Source organism: Hypanus sabinus, chromosome 5 (genome assembly GCF_030144855.1).
Source record: "Hypanus sabinus isolate sHypSab1 chromosome 5, sHypSab1.hap1, whole genome shotgun sequence".
Classification (NCBI taxonomy): Eukaryota; Metazoa; Chordata; class Chondrichthyes; order Myliobatiformes; family Dasyatidae; genus Hypanus; species Hypanus sabinus.
The window spans coordinates 80531951-80554894 of record NC_082710.1 but is presented as its reverse complement, the minus strand read 5'-3'; positions in this window follow the sequence as shown (position 1 = coordinate 80554894).

Genomic DNA, 22944 nt, shown 5'->3' with positions numbered 1-22944 from the left:
TAGGGTGAGTCTATTGGCCCTCCGACATGTGGAAACCATTCTCTTTAGAGTGAGTCTATTGGCCCTCCACCATGTGGAAACCAATCTCTTTAGAGAGACTCAATTTGCCCACCTACATGTAGAAAACATTCCCATTAGAGTGAGTCGATTGGTACTCCTAAATGAGAAAAACATTATCTTTAGAGTGAATCAATTGACCCTCAAACATGCAGAGAACATTCTCTTTATGGTGAGTCACTTGGCCCTCCTACATGTGGTGAATGCTTTCGTTTGAGTGAGTCGATTGGCCCTCCTACATGTGGAAATCATTCTCTTTAGATTGCGTCCATTGGCTTTCCTACATTCAGAATACATTCTCTTTACACTCAGTCGATTGGCCCTCCTACATGTGGAGAACCTGCTCTTTAGGGTGAGGCAACTGGCCTTCCTACAAGTAGAAAATATTTCTCTTTAGGGTGTGTAGATTGGCACTCCTACATGCAGAAAACATTCTCGTTAGGGTGAGTCTATTGGCCCTCCGACATGTGGAAAACATTCTCTTTAGATTGAGTCAATTGGCCCACCTACATGTGGGAAGCATTCTATTAGAGTGAGTCGATTGGCCCTCCTACTTGCAGAAAACATTCTCGTTAAGGTGAGTCTATTGGCCCTCCGACATGAGGAAAACAGTCTCTTTCCATTGAGTCGATTGGCCCTCATACATGTGGAGAACTTGCTCTTTAGGGTGAGTCTATTGGCCCTCCTACTTGCACAAAACATTCTTTTTAGGGGGAGTCTATTGGTTCTCCGACATGAGGAAAACAGTCTCTTTCCATTGAGTCGTTTCACCCTCCTACATGTAGAAATCATTCTCTTTAGATTGCATCAATTGGCCTTCCTGCATACAGAAAACATTCTCATCACAGTGAGTCGATTGGCCCTCCTACATACAGAAAACATTCTCATTAGGGTGAGTCGATTGGCCCACCTACATGCAGAAACGATTCTCCTTACAGTGAGTCGATTGGCCGTCCTACATGTGGAAAACATTCTCATCACAGTGAGTCGATTGGCCCTCCTACATACAGAAAACATCCTCATTAGGATGAGTCGATTGGCCCTCCTACATGTGGGAATCATTCTCTTTAGATTGCGTTAATTTGCCTTACTACATACGGAAAACATTCTCTTTACAATGAGTCGATTGGCCTTCCTACCTGCAGAAAACATTCTCTTTAGGGTGAGTCGATTGTCCCTCCGACTTGCAGAAAACATTCTCTTTTGGGTGAGTCTATTGGCCCTCCTGCATGTGGAAAACAGTCTCTTTCCATTGAGTCGATTGGCCCTCCTACATGTGGAAATCATTCTCTTTAGATTGCGTAAATTGCCCTTCCTACATACAGAAAACATTCTCTTTACAGTGAGACGAATGGCCCTCCCTCATGCAGAGAACATGCTCGTAAGTGTGAGTCATTCGGCTCTCCGACATGTGGAGAATATTCACTTTAGAGTGAGTCAATTGGCCCTCCTACATACAGAAAACATACTCATTAGGATGAGTCGATTGGCCCTCCTACATGTGGGAATCATACTCTTTAGATTGCGTCAATTGGCCTTACTACATACAGAAAACATTCTCTTTACAATGAGTCGATTGGTCTTCCTACCTGCAGAAAACATTCTCTTTAGGGTGAGTCGATTGGCCCTCCGACTTGCAGAAAACATTCTCTTTTGGGTGAGTCTATTGGCCCTCCTACATGTGGAAAACAGTCTCTTTCCTTTGAGTCGATTGGCCCTCCGACATGTGGAAATCATTCTCTTTAGATTGCGTAAATTGGCCTTCCTACTTGCAGAAAACATTCTCTTTAGGGTGAGTCGATTGGCCCTCCTACTTGCAGAAAACATTCTCTTTAGGGTGAGTCTATTGGCCCTCCGACATATGTAAAACATTCTCTTTAGAGTGAGTCAATTGGCCCACCTACATGAGGAAAACATTCTCTTTAGCGTGAGTTGATTTGCCCTCCTACATGCAGAGAACTTTCTCTTTAGGGTGAGTCGATGGGCCCTCCTACTTGCAGAAAACATTCTCTTTAGGGTGAGTCGATTGGCCCTCCTACTTGCAGAAAACATTCTCTTTAGGGTGAGTCTATTGGTTCTCCGACATGAGGAAAACAGTTTCTTTCCATTGAGTCGTTTCACCCTCCTAAATGTGGAAATCATTCTCTTTAGATTGCATCAATTGGCCTTCCTGCATACAGAAAACATTCTCATCACAGTGAGTCGATTGGCCCTCCTACATACAGAAAACATCCTCATTAGGATGAGTCGATTGGCCCTCCTACATGTGGGAATCATTCTCTTTAGATTGCGTTAATTTGCCTTACTACACACGGAAAACATTCTCTTTACAATGAGTCGATTGGCCTTCCTACTTGCAGAAAACATTCTCTTTAGGGTGAGTCTATTGGCCCTCCTACATGTGGAAAACAGTCTCTTTAGATTGAGTCAATTGGCCCACCTACATGAGGAAAACATTCTCTTTAGTGTGAGTTGATTTGCCCTCCTACATGCAGAGAACTTTCTCTTTAGGGTGAGTCGATGGGCCCTCCTACTTGCAGAAAACATTCTCTTTAGGGTGAGTCGATTGGCCCTCCTACTTGCAGAAAACATTCTCTTTAGGGTGAGTCTATTGGCCCTCCGACATATGTAAAACATTCTCTTTAGAGTGAGTCAATTGGCCCACCTACATGAGGAAAACATTCTCTTTAGCGTGAGTTGATTTGCCCTCCTACATGCAGAGAACTTTCTCTTTAGGGTGAGTCGATGGGCCCTCCTACTTGCAGAAAACATTCTCTTTAGGGTGAGTCGATTGGCCCTCCTACTTGCAGAAAACATTCTCTTTAGGGTGAGTCTATTGGTTCTCCGACATGAGGAAAACAGTTTCTTTCCATTGAGTCGTTTCAACCTCCTAAATGTGGAAATCATTCTCTTTAGATTGCATCAATTGGCCTTCCTGCATACAGAAAACATTCTCATCACAGTGAGTCGATTGGCCCTCCTACATACAGAAAACATCCTCATTAGGATGAGTCGATTGGCCCTCCTACATGTGGGAATCATTCTCTTTAGATTGCGTTAATTTGCCTTACTACACACGGAAAACATTCTCTTTACAATGAGTCGATTGGCCTTCCTACCTGCAGAAAACATTCTCTTTTGGGTGAGTCTATTGGCCCTCCTACATGTGGAAAACAGTCTCTTTCCATTGAGTCGATTGGCCCTCCTACATGTGGAAATCATTCTCTTTAGATTGCGTAAATTGGCCTTCCTACATACAGAAAACATTCTCTTTACAGTGAGACGAATGGCCCTCCCTCATGCGGAGAACATGCTCGTAAGTGTGAGTCATTCGGCTCTCCGACATGTGGAGAATATTCACTTTAGAGTGAGTCGATTGGCCCTACTACATCTGGAAAACTTTCACTTTACCGTGAGTCGATTGGCCCTCCTACATACAGAAAACATACTCATTAGGATGAGTCGATTGGCCCTCCTACATGTGGGAATCATTCTCTTTAGATTGCGTCAATTGGCCTTACTACATACAGAAAACATTCTCTTTACAATGAGTCGATTGGCCTTACTACTTGCAGAAAACATTCTCTTTAGGGTGAGTCTATTGGCCCTCCGACATGTGGAAACCATTCTCTTTAGAGTGAGTCTATTGGCCCTCCGCCATGTGGAAACCAATCTCTTTAGAGAGACTCAATTTGCCCACCTACATGTAGAAAACATTCTCATTAGAGTGAGTCGATTGGTACTCCTAAATGAGAAAAACATTATCTTTAGAGTGAATCAATTGATCCTCAAACATGCAGAGAACATTCTCTTTATGGTGAGTCACTTGGCCCTCCTACATGTGGTGAATGCTTTCGTTTGAGTGAGTCGATTGGCCCTCCTACATGTGGAAATCATTCTCTTTAGATTGCGTCCATTGGCTTTACTACATTCAGAATACATTCTCTTTACACTCAGTCGATTGGCCCTCCTACATGTGGAGAACCTGCTCTTTAGGGTGAGGCAACTGGCCTTCCTACAAGTAGAAAATATTTCTCTTTAGGGTGTGTAGATTGGCACTCCTACATGCAGAAAACATTCTCGTTAGGGTGAGTCTATTGGCCCTCCGACATGTGGAAAACATACTCTTTAAATTGAGTCAATTGGCCCACCTACATGTGGAAAGCATTCTATAAGAGTGAGTCGATTGGCCCTCCTACTTGCAGAAAACATTCTCTTGAGGGTGAGTCTATTGGCCCTCCGACATATGTAAAACATTCTCTTTAGGGTGAGTCGATCGGCCCTCCTACTTGCAGAAAACATTCTCTTTCGGGTGAGTCTATTGGTTCTCCGACATGAGGAAAACAATCTCTTTCCATTGAGTCGTTTCACCCTCCTACATGTGGAAATCATTCTCTTTAGATTGCATCAATTGGCCTTCCTGCATACAGAAAACATTCTCATCACAGTGAGTCGATTGGCCCACCTACATGTCAAAAACATTCTCATTAGAGTGAGTCGATTGCTACTCCTAAATGTGAAAAACATTATCTTTAGAGTGAATCAATTGACCCTCAAACATGCGGAGAACATTCTCTTTATGGTGAGTCACTTGGCCCTCCTACATGTGGTGAATGCTTTCGTTAGAGTGAGTCGATTGGAGCTCCTACATGTGGAAAACTTTCTCTTTAGAGTGAGTCGATTGGCCGTCCTACATGCAGAGTACTTGCTCTTTAGGGTGAGTCTATTGGCCCTCCTACTTGCACAAAACATTCTCTTTAGTGTGAGTCAATTGGCCCTCCTACATGCAGAGTACTTGCTCTTTAGGGTGAGTCTATTGGCCCTCCTACTTGCACAAAACATTCTCTTTAGAGTGAGTCGATTGGCTCTCCTACATATGGAGAATATGCTCTTCAGGGTGATTCAATTGGCCTTCCTACATGTAGAAAACATTTCTCTTTAGAGTGAGTCAATTGGCCCTCCTACATGCAGAGTACTTGCTCTTTAGGGTGAGTCTATTGGCCTTCCTACATGTAGAAAACTTTTCTCTTTAGAGTGAGTCTATTGGCCCTCCTACTTGCACAAAACATTCTCATCACAGTGAGTCAATTGGCCCTCCTACATGCAGAAAACATTCTCATTAGGGTGAGTCAATTGGCCTTCCTACATGTGGAAAACAATCTCTTTAGACTGAGTCAAATGGCCCTCCTACATGTGTAAAACATTCTCGTTTGATTGATTCGATTCGTCCACGTACATATGGAGAGCATTATTAATAGGGTGAGTCGATTGGCTCTCCTACATTCAGAATACATTCTCTTTACAGTGAGTCGATTGGCCCGCCTACATGTGGAGAACATGCTCTTTAGGGTGAGTCAATTGGCCTTCTTACATGTAGAAAACATTTCTCTTTAGAGTGAGTCCATTGGCCCTCCTACATGCAGAGAACTTGTTCTTTAGGGTGAGTCTATTGGCCCTCCTACTTGCACAAAACATTCTTTTCAGGGGGAGTCTAGTAGCCCTCCAACTTGTGGAACACATTCTCATTAGAGTAGTCAATTGGCCCACCTACATGCAGAAACCATTCTCCTTACAGTGAGTCGATTGGCCCTCCTACATGTGGAAAATATTCTCATCACAGTGAGTCGATTGGCCCTCCTGCATACAGAAAACATCCTCAATAGGATGAGCCGATTGGCCCTCCTACATGTGGAAAACATTCTCTTTAGACTGAGTCAATTGGCCCTCCGACATGTGGAAAATATTCTCGTTAGATTGAGTCGATTGGTCCACGTACATATGGAGAGCATTATTAATAGGGTGAGTAGATTGGCTCTCCTAAATGTGGATATCATTCTCTTTAGATTGAGTCGATTGGCCCTCATTCATCTAGAAAACAGTCTCTTTCAATGGAGTTGATTGGCCCTCCAACATGTGGAAAGCCGTTTCTTTCTATTGAGTCGATTGTCCCTCATACATGTGGAGAATATGCTCTTTAGGGTGAGTCGATTGGCCCTCCTACATATGGGAATCATTCTCTTTAGATTGCGTTAATTTGCCTTACTACATACGGAAAACATTCTCTTTACAATGAGTCGATTGGCCTTCCTACCTGCAGAAAACATTCTCTTTAGGGTGAGTCGATTGGCCCTCCAACTTGCAGAAAACATTCTCTTTTGGGTGAGTCTATTAGCCCTCCTACATGTGGAAAACAGTCTCTTTCCATTGAGTCGATCGGCCCTCCTACATGTGGAAAACATTCTCTTTAGATTGCGTAAATTGGCCTTCCTGCATACAGAAAACATTCTCATCACAGTGAGTCGATTGGCCCTCCTACATACAGAAAACATTCTCATTAGGGTGAGTCGATTGTCCCACCTACATGTCGAAAACATTCTCATTAGAGTGAGTCGATTGCTACTCCTAAATGTGAAAAACATTATCTTTAGAGTGAATCAATTGACCCTCAAACATGCGGATAACATTCTCTTTATGGTGAGTCACTTGGCCCTCCTACATGTGGTGAATGCTTTCGTTAGAGTGAGTCGATTGGAGCTCCTACATGTGGAAAACTTTCTCTTTAGAGTGAGTCGATTGGCTGTCCTACATGCAGAGTACTTGCTCTTTAGGGTGAGTCTATTGGCCCTCCTACTTGCACAAAACATTCTCTTTAGAGTGAGTCGATTGGCTCTCCTACATATGGAGAATATGCTCTTCAGGGTGATTCAATTGGCCTTCCTACATGTAGAAAACATTTCTCTTTAGAGTGAGACAATTGGCCCTCCTACATGCAGAGTACTTGCTCTTTAGGGTGAGTCTATTGGCCCTCCTACTTGCACAAAACATTCTCTTTAGAGTGAGTCGATTGGTTCTCCTACATATGGAGAATATGCTCTTCAGGGTGATTCAATTGGCCTTCCTACATGTAGAAAACATTTCTCTTTAGAGTGAGACAATTGGCCCTCCTACATGCAGAGTACTTGCTCTTTAGGGTGAGTCTATTGGCCCTCCTACTTGCACAAAACATTCTCTTTAGAGTGAGTCGATTGGTTCTCCTACATATGGAGAATATGCTCTTCAGGGTGATTCAATTGGCCTTCCTACATGTAGAAAACATTTCTCTTTAGGGTGAGTCTATTGGCCCTCCTACTTGCACAAAATATTCTCATCACAGTGAGTCAATTGGCCCTCCTACATGCAGAAAACATTCTCATTAGGGTGAGTCGATTGGCCTTCCTACATGTGGAAAACAATCTCTTTAGACTGAGTCAAATGGCCCTCCTACATGTGTAAAACATTCTCGTTAGATTGATTCGATTCGTCCACGTACATATGGAGAGCATTATCTTTAGGGTGAGTAGATTGGCTCTCCTACATGTGGATATCACTCTCTTTAGATTGAGTCGATTGGCCCTCATTCATTTAGAAAACAGTCTCTTTCAATGGAGTTGATTGGCCCTCCAACATGTGGAGAATATGCTCTTTAGGGTGAGTCAATTGCCCTTCCTACAAGTAGAAAATATTTCTCTTTAGGGTGAGTCTATTGGCCCTCCGACATGTGGAAAACATACCACTAGAGTGAGTCGATTGGCCCTCCTACATGCAGAAAACATTCTCTTTAGGGAGAGTCTATTGCCCTCCGACATATGGAAAACAGTCTCTTTAGAGTGAGTCAATTGACCCACCTGCATGTGGAAAACATTCTATTTAGAGTGAGTCGATTGGCCCTCCTACTTGCAGAAATCATTCTCTTTAGGGTGAGTCTATTGGCCCTCCGACATGAGGAAAACAGTCTCATTCCATTGAGTCGATTGGCCCTCATACATGTGGAGAACATGCTCTTTAGGATGATGCAATTGGCCTTCCTACAAGTAGAATATATTTCTCTTTAGGGTGTGTAGATTGGCACTCCTACGTGCAGAAAACATTCTTGTTAGGGTGAGTCTATTGGCCCTCCGACATGTGGAAAACATTCTCTTTAGGGTAAGTCAAATGGCCCTGCAACATATGGAAAACATTCTCTTTAGAGTGAGTCAATTGGCCCACCTACATGAGGAAAACATTCTCTTTAGAGTGAGTTGATTTGCCCTCCAACATGCAGAGAGCTTTCTCTTTAGAGTGAGTCAATTGGCCCACCTACATGAGGAAAACATTCTCTTTAGAGTGAGTTGATTTGCCCACCTACATGTGGAAAGCATTCTATTAGAGTGAGTCGATTGGCCCTCCAACTTGCAGAAAACATTCTCTTTAGTGTGAGTCTATTGGCCCTCCAACATAGGGAAAACATACTCTTTAGACTGAGTCAATTGGCCCACCTACATGTGGAAAACATTCTATTTAGAGTGAGTCGATTGGCCCTCCTACTTGCAGAAAACATTCTCTTTAGGGTGAGTCTATTGGCTCTCCGACATGAGGAAAACAGTCTCTTTCCATTGAGTCAATTGGCCCACCTACATGTGGAAAGCATTCTATTAGATTGAGTCGATTGGCCCTCCTACTTGCAGAAAACATTCTCTTTAGGGAGAGTCTATAGGCCCTCCGACATATGGAAAACATTCTCTTTAGAGTGAGTCAATTGACCCACCTACATGTGGAAAACATTCTATTTAGAGCGAGTCGATGGGCCCTCCTACTTGCAGAAATCATTCACTTTAGGGTGAGTCAATTGCCCTTCCTACAAGTAGAAAATATTTCTCTTTAGGGTGAGTCTTTTGGCCCTCCGACATGTGGAAAACATTCCCTTTAGAGTGAGTCAATTGGCCCACCTACATATGGAAAGCATTCTATTAGAGTGAGTCGTTGTCCCTCCTACTTGCAGAAAACATTCTCTTTAGGGGGAGTCTATAGGCCCTCCGACATATGGAAAACATTCGCTTTAGAGTGAGTCAATTGACCCACCTACATGTGGAAAACATTCTATTTAGAGCGAGTCGATGGGCCCTCCTACTTGCAGAAATCATTCTCTTTAGGGTGAGTCAATTGCCCTTCCTACAAGTAGAAAATATTTCTCTTTAGGGTGAGTCTTTTGGCCCTCCTACTTGCAGAAAACATTCTCTTTAGGGAGAGTCTATAGGCCCTCCGACATATGGAAAACATTCTCTTCAGAGTGAGTCAATTTACCCACCTACATGTGGAAAACATTCTATTTAGAGTGAGTCGATTGGCCCCCCTACTTGCAGAAATCGTTCTCTTTAGGGTGAGTCTATTGGCCCTCCGACCTGAGGAAAACAGTCTCTTTCCATTGAGAAGATTGGCCCTCATACATGTGGAAATCATTCTCTTTAGATTGCGTCCATCGGCCTTCCTACATTCAGAATACATTCTCTTTACTGTCAGTCGATTGGCCCTCCTACATGCAGAGAACAAGCTCTTTAGGGTGAGGGAATTGGGCTTCCTACAAGTAGAAAATATTTCTCTTCAGGGTGTGTACATTGGCACTACTATGTGCAGAAAACATTCTCGTTAGGGTGAGTCGATTGGCCCTCCTACTTGCAGAAAACATTCACTTTAGAGTGAGTTGATTTGCCCTCCAACATGCAGAGAGCTTTCTCTTTAGGGTGAGTCGATTGGCCCTCCTACTTGCACAAAACATTCACTTTAGAGTGAGTCTATTGGCCCTCCGACATGTGGAAAACATTCTCTTTAGAGTGAGTCAATTGGCCCACCTACATGTGGAAAGCATTCTATTAGAGTGAGTCGATTGGCCCTCCAACTTGCAGAAAACATTCTCTTTAGTGTGAGTCTATTGGCCCTCCGACATAGGGAAAACATACTCTTTAGACTGAGTCAATTGGCCCACCTACATGTGGAAAACATTCTATTTAGAGTGAGTCGATTGGCCCTCCTACTTGCAGAAAACATTCTCTTTAGGGTGAGTCTATTGGCTCTCCGACATGAGGAAAACAGTCTCTTTCCATTGAGTCAATTGGCCCACCTACATGTGGAAAGCATTCTATTAGATTGAGTCGATTGGCCCTCCTACTTGCAGAAAACATTCTCTTTAGGGAGAGTCTATAGGCCCTCCGACATATGGAAAACATTCTCTTTAGAGTGAGTCAATTGACCCACCTACATGTGGAAAACATTCTATTTAGAGCGAGTCGATGGGCCCTCCTACTTGCAGAAATCATTCACTTTAGGGTGAGTCAATTGCCCTTCCTACAAGTAGAAAATATTTCTCTTTAGGGTGAGTCTTTTGGCCCTCCGACATGTGGAAAACATTCCCTTTAGAGTGAGTCAATTGGCCCACCTACATGTGGAAAGCATTCTATTAGAGTGAGTCGTTGTCCCTCCTACTTGCAGAAAACATTCTCTTTAGGGGGAGTCTATAGGCCCTCCGACATATGGAAAACATTCGCTTTAGAGTGAGTCAATTGACCCACATACATGTGGAAAACATTCTATTTAGAGCGAGTCGATGGGCCCTCCTACTTGCAGAAATCATTCTCTTTAGGGTGAGTCAATTGCCCTTCCTACAAGTAGAAAATATTTCTCTTTAGGGTGAGTCTTTTGGCCCTCCGACATGTGGAAAACATTCCCTTTAGAGTGAGTCAATTGGCCCACCTACATGTGGAAAGCATTCTATTAGAGTGAGTCGATTGGCCCTCCTACTTGCAGAAAACATTCTCTTTAGGGAGAGTCTATAGGCCCTCCGACATATGGGAAACATTCTCTTTAGAGTGAGTCAATTGACCCACCTACATGTGGAAAACATTCTATTTAGAGTGAGTCGATTGGCCCTCCTACTTGCAGAAATCATTCTCTTTAGGGTGAGTCTATTGGCCCTCTGACCTGAGGAAAACAGTCTCTTTCCATTGAGTCGATTGGCCCTCATACATGTGGAAATCATTCTCTTTAGATTGCGTCCATCGGCCTTCCTACATTCAGAATACATTCTCTTTACAGTGTGTCGATTGGCCCTCCTACATGTGGAGAACATGCTCTTTAGGGTGAGTCAATTGCCCTTCCTACAAGTAGAAAATATTTCTCTTTAGGGTGAGTCTTTTGGCCCTCCTACTTGCAGAAAACATTCTCTTTAGGGTGAGTCTATAGGCCCTCCGACATATGGAAAACATTCTCTTTAGAGTGAGTCAATTGACCCACCTACATGTGGAAAACATTCTATTTAGAGCGAGTCGATGGGCCCTCCTACTTGCAGAAATCATTCACTTTAGGGTGAGTCAATTGCCCTTCCTACAAGTAGAAAATATTTCTCTTTAGGGTGAGTCTTTTGGCCCTCCGACATGTGGAAAACATTCCCTTTAGAGTGAGTCAATTGGCCCACCTACATGTGGAAAGCATTCTATTAGAGTGAGTCGATTGGCCCTCCTACTTGCAGAAAACATTCTCTTTAGGGAGAGTCTATAGGCCCTCCGACATATGGAAAACATTCTCTTCAGAGTGAGTCAATTTACCCACCTACATGTGGAAAACATTCTATTTAGAGTGAGTCGATTGGCCCCCCTACTTGCAGAAATCGTTCTCTTTAGGGTGAGTCTATTGGCCCTCCGACCTGAGGAAAACAGTCTCTTTCCATTGAGAAGATTGGCCCTCATACATGTGGAAATCATTCTCTTTAGATTGCGTCCATCGGCCTTCCTACATTCAGAATACATTCTCTTTACTGTCAGTCGATTGGCCCTCCTACATGCAGAGAACAAGCTCTTTAGGGTGAGGGAATTGGGCTTCCTACAAGTAGAAAATATTTCTCTTTAGGGTGTGTAGATTGGCACTACTATGTGCAGAAAACATTCTCGTTAGGGTGAGTCGATTGGCCCTCCTACTTGCAGAAAACATTCACTTTAGAGTGAGTCTATTGGCCCTCCGACATGTGGAAAACATTCTCTTTAGAGTGAGTCAATTGGACCACCTACATGTGGAAAGCATTCTATTAGAGTGAGTCGTTGTCCCTCCTACTTGCAGAAAACATTCTCTTTAGGGTGAGTCTATCAGTTCTCCGACATGAGGAAAACAGTCTCTTTCCATTGAGTCGATTTACCCTCCTACATGTGGAAATCATTCTCTTTAGATTGCATCAATTGGCCTTCCTACATACAGAAAACATTCTCATCACAGTGAGTCGATTGGCCCTCCTACATACAGAAAACATCCTCATTAGGATGAGTCGATTAGCCCTCCTACATGTGGAAATCATTCTCTTTAGGTTGCGTCAATTGGCCTTACTACATACAGAAAACATTCTCTTTACAATCAGTCGATTGGCCCTCCTACTTGCCGAAACCATTTTCTTTAGGGTGAGTCTATTGGCCCTCCGACATATGGAAACCATTCTCTTTAGAGTGAGTCTATTGGCCCTCCGCCATGTGGAAACTATTCTCTTTAGAGAGAGTCAATTGGCCCACCTACATGTAGAAAATATTCTCATTAGAGCGAGTCGATTGGTACTCCTAAATGTGAAAAACATTATCTTTAGAGTCAATCAATTGACCCTCAAACATGCGGAGAACATTCTCTTTATGGTGAGTCACTTGGCCCTCCTACATGTGGTGAATGCTTTCGTTAGAGTGAGTCAATTGGCGCTCCTACATGTGGAAAACTTTCTCTTTAGAGTGAGTCAATTGGCCCTCCTACATGCAGATAACTTGCTCTTTAGGGTGAGTCTATTGGCCCTACTACTTGCACAAAACATTCTTTTTAGGGGGAGTCTAGTAGCCTTCTGACTTGTTGAAATCATTTTCATTAGAGTGAGTCAATTGGCTCACCTACATGCAGAAACCATTCTCCTTACAGTGAGTCGATTGGCCCTCCTACGTGTGGAGAACATGCTCTTTAGAGTGATTCGATTGGCCCTCCAACATATGGAGAACAAGCTCTTTAGGGTGAGTCAATTGGCCTTCCTACATGTAGAAAACATTTCTCTTTAGAGTGAGACAATAGGCCCTCCTACAGGCAGAGAACTTGCTCTTAAGTGTGAGTCTATTGGCCCTCCGACATGAGGAAAACAGTCTCTTTCCATTGAGTCGATTGGCCCTCCTACATGTGGAAATCATTCTCTTTAAATTGCGTCAATTGGCCTTCCTACTTAGAGAAAACATTCTCTTTACAGTGAGTCGAATGGACCTCCCTCATGCGGAGAACATGCCCGTTAGTGTGAGTCATTCGGCTCTCCTACATGTGGAGAATATTCACTTTAGAGTGAGTCGATTGGCCCTCCTACATATGGAGAACATCCTCTTTAGGGTGAGTCAATTGGCCTTCCTACATGTAGAAAACATTTCTCTTTAGAGTGAGTCAATTGGCCCTGCAACATGTGGAAAACTTTCACTTTACAGTGAGTCGATTGGCCCTCCTACATATGGAGAACATCCTCTTTAGGGTGAGTCAATTGGCCTTCCTACATGTAGAAAACATTTCTCTTTAGAGTCAGTCAATTGGCCCTCCTACATGCAGAGAACTTGCTATTTAGGGTGAGTCTATTGGCCCTCCTACTTGCACAAAACATTCTTTTTAGGGGGAGTCTAGTAGCCCTCCGACTTGTGGAAAACATTCTCTTTAGAGCAGTCAATTGGCCCACCTACATGCAGAAACCATTCTCCTTACAGTGAGTCGATTGGCCCTCCTACATGTGGAAAACATTCTCATCACAGTGAGTCGATTGGCCCTCCTACATGCAAAAAACATTCTCATTAGGGTGAGTCGATTGGCCCTCCTACATGTGGAAAACAATCTCTTTAGACTGAGTCAATTGGCCCTCCGACATGTGGAAAACATTCTCTTTACATTGAGTGGATTGGTCCACATACATATGGAGAGCGTTATTTTCAGGGTGAGTTGATTGGCTCTCCTACATGTGGAAACCATTCTCTTTAGATTGAGTCGATTGGCCCTCCTACATCTGGAAAACAGTCTCTTTCAATTGAGTTGATTGGCCCTCCAACATGTGGAAAACCGCCTCTTTCTATTGAGTCGATTGGCCCTCATACATGTGGAAATCATTCGCTTTAGATTGCGTCCATTGGTTTTCCTACATTCAGAATACATTCTCTTTACAGTGAGTCGATTGGCCCTCCTACATGTGGAGAACATGCTCTTTAGTGTGAGTCAATTGGCCTTCCTACAAGTATAAAATATTTCTCATTAGTGTGAGTGGATTGGCCCTCCTACGTGCAGAAAACATTCTCGTTAGGGTGAGTCTTTCGGCCCTCCGACATGTGGAAAACATTCTCTTTAGAGTGAGACAAGTGGCCCACCTACATGTGGAGAATGCTTTCGTGACAGTGAGTCGATTGGTCCTCCTACTTGCAGAAAACATTCTCGTTAGATTGAGTCGATTGGTCCACGTACTTATGGAGAGCATTCTCTTTAGAGTGAGTCGATTGGCCCTGCTATATGTGGAGAATATTCTCTTTAGATTGAGTCAATTGGTCCTCCTACATGTGGAAATCATTCTCTTTCGATTGCGTCAATTGGCCTTACTACATACAGAAAACATTCTCTTTACAATGAGTCGATTGTCCCTCCCTCTTGCTGAGAGCATGCTCGTAAGTGTGAGTCGTTTGGCTCTCCTATATGTGGAAAACTTTCTCTTTAGGGTGAGTCAATTGGTACTCCTACATGTGGAAAACTTTCTCTTTAGAGTGAGTCGATTGGCCCTACTACATATGGAGAACATGCTCTTTAGGGTGAGTCAATTGGCCTTCCTACATGTAGAAAACATTTCCCTTTAGAATGAGTCAATTGGCCCTCCTACATGCAGAGAACATGCTCTTTAGGGTGAGTCTATTGGCCTTCCAACAAGTAGAAAACATTTCTCTTTCGAGTGAGTCAATTGGCCCTCCTGCTTGCAGAAAACATTCTCATTAGGGTGAGTCTATTGGCCCTCCGACATATGGAAAACATTCTCTTTAGAGTGAGCTTATTGGCCCTCCTACATGCAGAAAGCTATATCTTTAGGGTGAGTCGATTGGCCCTATGACATGTGGAAAACAGTCTCTTTCCATTGAGTCGATTGGCCCACCTACATGTGGAAATCATTCTCTTTAGATTGCGTCAATTGGCCTTACTACATACAGAAAACATTCTCTTTACAATGAGTCGATTGGCCTTCCTACTTGCAGAAAACATTCTCTTTAGGGTGAGTCTATTGGCCCTCTGACATCTGGAAACCATTCTCTTTAGAGTGAGTCTATTGGCCCTCCACCAGGTGGAAACCATTCTCTTTAGAGAGAGTCAATTGGCCCAACTACATGTAGAAAACGTTCTCATTAGAGCGAGTCGATTGGTACTCCTAAATGTGAAAAACATTATCTTTAGAGTGAATCAATTGACCCTCAAACATGCGGAGATCATTCTCTTTATGGTGAATCTCTTGGCCCTCCTACATGTGGTGAATGCTTTTGTTAGAGTAAGTCGATTGGCCCTCCGTCATATGGAAAACTCTCTTTAGAGTGAGTCGATTAGCCCTCCTACATGTGGAGAACATGCTCTTTAGGGTAAGTCAATTGGCACTCCTACATGTGGAAAACTTTCTCTTCAGAGTGAGTCGATTGGCCCTCCTACATATGGAGAACATGCTCTTTAGGGTGAGTCAATTGGCCTTCCTACATGTAGAAAACATTTCTCTTTAGAGTGAGACAATAGGCCCTCCTACATGCAGAGAACTTGCTCTTTAGGGTGAGTCTATTGGCCCTCCTACTTGCACAAAACATTCTCTTTAGGGTGAGTCAATTGGCCCTCCTACATGTGGAAACAATTCTCTTTAGAGTGAGTTGATTGGCCCTCCTACTTGCAGAAAACATTCTTGTTAGGGTTAGACTATTCGCCCTCCGACATGAGGAAAACAGTCTCTTTCCATTGAGTCGATTGGCCCTCCGACATGTGGAAATCATTTTCTTTAAATTGCGTCAATTGGCCTTCCTACATACAGAAAACATTCTCTTTACATTGAGTCGATTGGCCCTCCCTCATGCGGAGAACATGTTCGTAAGTGTGAGTCATTTGGCTCTCCTACATGTGGAGAATATTCACTTTAGAGTGAGTCGATCGGCCCTCCTACATGTGGAGAATATGCTCCTCAGGGTGATTCAATTGGCCTTCCTACATGTAGAAAACATTCTCTTTAGAGTGAGTCAATTGGCACACCTACATGCAGAAACCATTCTACTTGCAGTGAGTCGATTGGCCCTCATACATGTGGAAATCATTCTCTTTCGATTGTGTCAATTGGCCTTACTACATACAGAAAACATTCTCTTTAGGGTGAGTCTATTGGCCCTCTGACATGTGGAAACCATTCTCTTTAGAGTGAGTCGATTGGTACTCCTAAATGTGAAAAACATTATCTTTAGAGTGAATCAATTGACCCTCAAACATGCGGAGAACATTCTCTTTATGGTGAGTCACTTGGCCCTCCTACATGTGGTGAATGCTTTCGTTAGAGTGAGTCGATTGGAGCTCCTACATGTGGAAAACTTTCTCTTTAGAGTGAGTCGATTGGCCGTCCTACATGCAGAGTACTTGCTCTTTAGGGTGAGTCTATTGGCCCTCCTACTTGCACAAAACATTCTCTTTAGAGTGAGACGATTGGAGCTCCTACATGTAGAAAACATTTCTCTTTAGAGTGAGTCAATTGGCCCTCCTACATGCAGAGTACTTGCTCTTTAGGGTGAGTCTATTGGCCCTCCTACTTGCACAAAACATTCTCTTTAGAGTGAGTCGATTGGCTCTCCTACATATGGAGAATATGCTCTTCAGGGTGATTCAATTGGCCTTCCTACATGTAGAAAACATTTCTCTTTAGAGTGAGTCAATTGGCCCTCCTACATGCAGAGTACTTGCTCTTTAGGGTGAGTCTATTGGCCCTCCTACTTGCACAAAACATTCTCTTTAGAGTGAGTCAATTGGCCCTCCTACATGCAGAGTACTTGCTCTTTAGGGTGAGTCTATTGGCCCTCCTACATGCACAAAACATTCTCTTTAGAGTGAGTCGATTGGTACTCCTAAATGTGAAAAACATTATCTTTAGAGTGAATCAATTGACCCTCAAACATGCGGAGAACATTCTCTTTATGGTGAGTCACTTGGCCCTCCTACATGTGGTAAATGCTTTCGTTAGAGTGAGTCGATTGGCCCTCCTACATGTGGAAAACTTTTTCTTTAGAGTGAGTCGACTGGCCCTCCTACATGTGGAGAGCATGCTCTTTAGGGTGAGTCAATTGGCCTTCCTAAATGTAGAAAACATTTCTCTTTAGAGTGAGACAATAGGCCCTCCTACATGCAGAGAACTTGCTCTTTAGTGTGAGACTATTGACCCTCCTACTTGCACAAAACATTCTCTTTAGGGTGAGTCAATTGGCCCTCCTACATGTGGAAACAATTCTCTTTAGAATGAGTCGATTGGCCCTCCTACTTGCAGAAAACATTCTCGTTAGGGTGAGTCTATTCGCCCTCCGACATGAGGAAAACAGTCATTTTCCATTGAGTCGATTGGCCCTCCTACATGTGGAAATCATTCTCTTTAAATTGCGTCAATTGGCCTTCCTACATACAGAAAACATTCTCTTTACAGTGAGTCGATTGGCCCTCCCTCATGCGGAGAACATGTTCGTAAGTGTGAGACATTTGGCTCTCCTACATGTGGAGAATATTCACTTTAGCGTGAGTCGATCGGCCCTCCTACATGTGGAAAACTTTCTCTTTAGAGTGAGTCGATTGGCTCTCCTACATATGGAGAATATGCTCTTCAGGGTGATTCAATTGGCCTTCCTACATGTAGAAAACATTCTCTTTAGAGTGAGTCAATTGGCACACCTACATGAAGAAACCATTCTACTTGCAGTGCGTCGATTGGCCCTCCTACATGTGGAAAACTTTCTCATCACAGTGAGTCGATTGGCCCTCCTACATGCAGAAAACATTCTCATTAGGGTGAGTCGATTGGACCTACTACATGTGGAAAACAATCTCTTTAGACTGAGTCAATTGGCCCTCCGACGTGTGTAAAACATTCCCGTTAGATTGATTCGATTGGTCCACGTACATATGGAGAGCATTATCTTTAGGGTGAGTCGATTAGCTCTGCTACATCTGGAAAGCAGTCTCTTTCTATTGAATTGATTGGCCCTCCTTCATCTGGAAAACCTTCTCTTTCTATTGAGTCGATTGGCCCTCATACATTTGGAAATCATTCTCTTTAAATTGCGTCCATTGGCGTTCCTACATTCAGAATACATTCTCTTTACAGTGAGTAGATTGACCCTCCTATGTGCAGAATACATTCTCTTTACAGTCAGTCGATTGGCCCTCCTAAATGTGGAGAACCTGCTCTTTAGGGTGAGGCAATTGGCCTTCCTACAAGTAGAAAATATTTCTCTTTAGGGTGTGTAGATTGGCACTCCTACATGCAGAAAACATTCTCGTTAGGGTGAGTCTATTGGCCCTCCGACATGTGGAAAACGTTCTCTTTAGATTGAGTCAATTGGCCCACCTTCATGTGGAAAGCATTCTACTAGAGTGAGACGATTGGCCCTCCTACTTGCAGAAAACATTCTCTTTAGGGTAAGTCTATTGGCCCTCCGACATATGGAAAACATTCTCTTTAGAGTGAGTTGATTTGCCCTCCTACATGCAGAATGCTTTCTCTTTAGGGTGAGAATATTGGCCCTCCGACATGTGGAAAACATTCTCTTTAGAGTGAGTCAATTGGCCAACCTACATGTGGAGAATGCTTTCGTTAGAGTGAGTCAATTGGTCCTCCTACATGTGGAAAACATTCCCTTTAGATTGAGTCGATTGGTCCACGTACATGTGGAGAGCATTCTCTTTAGAGTGAGTTGATTGGCCCTGCTACATGTGGAGAATATTCTCTTTAGATTGAGTCAATTGGTCCTCCTACATGTGGAAATCATTCTCTTTCGATTGCGTCAATTGGCCTTACTACATACAGAAAACATTCTCTTTACAATGAGTCGATTGTCCCTCCCTCCTGAGGAGAATATGCTAGTAAGTGTGAGTCTTTTGGCTCTCCTATATGTGGAGAATATTCACTTTAGTGTGAGTTGATTGGCTCTCCTACATGTGGAAAACGTTCTCTTTAGTGTGAGTCAATTGGCCTTCCTACATGTAGAAAACATTTCTCTTTAGAATGAGTCAATTGGCCCTCCTACATGCAGAGAACTTGCTCTTTAGGGTGAGTCTTTTGGCCCTCCTACTTGCACAAAACATTCTCTTTAGGGTGAGTAAATTGGCCCTCCTACATGCAGAGAACATGCTCTTTCGGGAGAGTCTATTGGCCTTCCTACAAGTAGAATTCATTTCTCTTTCGAGTGAGTCAATTGGCCTTCGTACATGTAGAAAATATTTCTCATTAGGGTGAGTCAATTGGCCCACCTACATGCGGAAAACATTCTATTTGAGTGAGTCGATTGGCCCTCCTACTTGCAGAAAACATTCTCTTTAGGGTGACTCAATTGGCCCTCTGACATGTCGAAAACAGTTTCTTTCCATTGAGGCGATTGGCCCTCCTACATGTGGAAATCATTCTCTTTAGATTGCGTCAATTGGCCTTACTACATACAGAAAACATTCTCTTTACAATGAGTCGATTGGCCCTCCTACTTGCGGAAAACATTCTCTTTAGGGTGAGTCTATCGGCCCTCCGACATGTGGAAACCATTCTCGTTAGAGTGAGTGCATTGGCCCTCCTACTTGCAGACAAAATGCTCTTTAGGGTGAGTCTATTGGCCTTCCTACAAGTAGAAAACATTTCTCTTTCGAGTGAGTCAATTAGCCTTCCTACATGTAGAATATATTTCTCATTACGGTGAGTCGATTGGCCCTCCTACTTGCAGAAAACATTCTCTTTAGAGTGAGTCTATTGGCCCTCCGACAAATGGAAAACATTCTCTTTAGAGTGAGTCAATTGGCCCTCCAACATGTGGAAAACAGTCTCTTTCCATTGAGTCGATTAGACCTCATACATGTGGAAATCATTCTCTTTAGTTTGCGTCAATTGGCCTTACTACATACAGAGAACATTCTCTTTACAATGAGTCGATTGGCCCTCCAACATGCAGAAAACATTCTCTTCAGGGTGAGTCTATTGGCCCTCCTACTTGCAGAAAACATTCTCTTTAGGGTGAGTCTATTGGACATCCGACAGATGGAAAACATTCTCTTTAGAGTGAGTCAATTGGCCCACCTACATGTGGAAAACATTCTCTTTAGAGTGAGATGATTGGCCCTCGTACATGCAGAAAGCTTTCTCATTAGTGTAAGTCGATTGGCCCTCCTACTTGCAGAAAACTTTCTCTTTAGGGTGAGTCTATTGGCCCTATGACATTTGGAAAACAGTCTCTTTCGAGTGAGTCGATTGGCCCTCCTACATGTGGAAATCATTCTCTTTAGATTGCGTCAATTGGCCTTACTACATACAGAAAACATTCTCTTTAGAGTGAGTCTATTGGCCCTCCGACCTGTGGAAACCATTCTCTTTAGAGTGAGTCTATTGGCCTACCTACATGTGGAAAACATTCTCTTTAGGGTGAGTGCATTGGCCCTCCTACTTGCAGAGAACATGCTCTTTAGGGTGAGTCTATTGGCCTTCCTACAAGTAGAAAACATTTCTCTTTCGAGTGAGTCAATTAGCCTTCCTACATGTAGAATATATTTCTCATTACGGTGAGTCGATTGGCCCTCCTACTTGCAGAAAACATTCTCTTTACAGTGAACTGATTGGCCCTCCTACATGCAGAAAGCTTTCTCTTTAGGGTGAGTCGATTGGCCCTCCTACTTGCAGAAAACTTTCTCTTTACGGTGAGTCTATTGGTCCTCCAACATGTGGAAATCATTCTCTTTAGATTGCATCAATTGGCCTACCTACATGTGGAAATCATTCACTTTAGATTGCGTCAATTGGCCTTACTACATACAAAAAAACAATCTCTTTACAATGAGTTGATTGGCGCTACTACTTGCAGAAAACATTCTCATTAGGGTGAGTCAATTGGCCCACCTACATGCGGAAAACATTCTATTTGAGTGAGTCTATTGGCCCTCCGACATGTGGAATCCATTCTCTTTAGAGTGTGTCAATTGGCGCACCTACATGTGGAAAACATTCTCATTAGAGTGAGTCAATTGGTCCTCCTACATGTGGAAAACATTCTCTTTAGATTGAGTCGATTGGTCCACGTACATGTGGAGAACATTATCTTTAGAGTGAGTCAATTGGCCCAACTACATGCGGAAAACCTCTCTTTAGAGTGAGTCGATTGGCACTCCTACATGTGGGAATCATTCTCTTTAGATTGCGTCAATTGGCCTTACTACATACAGAAAACATTCTCATTACAATGAGTCGATTGGCCCTCCTACTTGCAGAACACATTCTCTTTAGGGTGAGTCTATCGGCCCTCCAACATGTGGAAACCATTCTCTTTAGAGTGAGTCAATTGGCCCACCTACATGTGGAAAACATTCTCATTAGAGTGAGTCGATTGGTACTCCTAAATGTGAAAAACATTATCTTTAGAGTGAATCAATTGACCCTCAAACATGCGGAGAACATGCTCTTTATGGTGAGTCACTTGACACTCCTACATGTGGAGAATGCTTTCATTAGAGTGAGTCGATTGGCCCTCCTACATGTGGAAAACTTTCTCTTTAGGGTGAGTCGATTGGCCGTCCTACATGCAGAGAACATGCTCTTTAGGGTGAGTCAATTGGCACTCCTACATGTTGAAAACAGTTTCTTTCCATTGAGGCGATTGGCCCTCCTACATGTGGAAATCATTCTCTTTAGATTGCGTCAATTAGCCTTACAACATACAGAAAACATTCTCTTTACAATGAGACGATTGGCCCTCCTACTTGCAGACAACATTCTCTTTAGGGTGAGTCTATTGGACTACCTACATGTGGAAAACATTCTCTTTAGGGTGAGTCATTTGGCCCTCCGACATGTCGAAAACAGTTTCTTTGCATTGAGGCGATTGGCCCTCCTACATGTGGAAATCATTCTCTTTAGATTGCGTCAATTGGCCTTACTACATACAGAAAACATTCTCATTACAATGAGTCGATTGGCCCTCCTACTTGCAGAACACATTCTCTTTAGGGTGAGTCTATCGGCCCTCCAACATGTGGAAACCATTCTCTTTAGAGTGAGTCAATTGGCCCACCTACATGTGGAAAACATTCTCATTAGAGTGAGTCGATTGGTACTCCTAAATGTGAAAAACATTATCTTTAGAGTGAATCAATTGACCCTCAAACATGCGGAGAACATGCTCTTTATGGTGAGTCACTTGACACTCCTACATGTGGAGAATGCTTTCATTAGAGTGAGTCGATTGGCCCTCCTACATGTGGAAAACTTTCTCTTTAGGGTGAGTCGATTGGCCGTCCTACATGCAGAGAACATGCTCTTTAGGGTGAGTCAATTGGCACTCCTACATGTAGAAAACATTTCTCTGTAGAGTGAGACAATTGGCCCTCCTACATGCAGAGAACCTGCTACTTAGGGTGAGTCTATTGGCCCTCCTACTTGCACAAAACATTCTCTGTAGGGTGAGTCAATTGGCCTTCCTACATATAGAAAACATTTCTCTTTAGAGTGAGACAATTGGCCCTCCTACATGTAGAAAATATTTCTCATTAGGGTGAGTCGATTGGCCATGTTACTTGCAGAAAACAATCTCTTTAAGGTGAGTCTATTGGCCCTCCGACATGTGGAAAACTTTCTCTTTGGAGTGAATGAATTGGCCCACTTACATGTGGAAAACATTCTATTAGAGTGAGTCGATTGGCCCTCCTACTTGCAGAAAACATTCTCTTTAGGGTGAGTCTATTGGCCCTCCGACATATGGAAATCATTCTCTTTAGAGTGAGTCAATTGGCCCACCTACATGTGGAAAACATTCTCTTTACAGTGAACTGATTGGCCCTCCT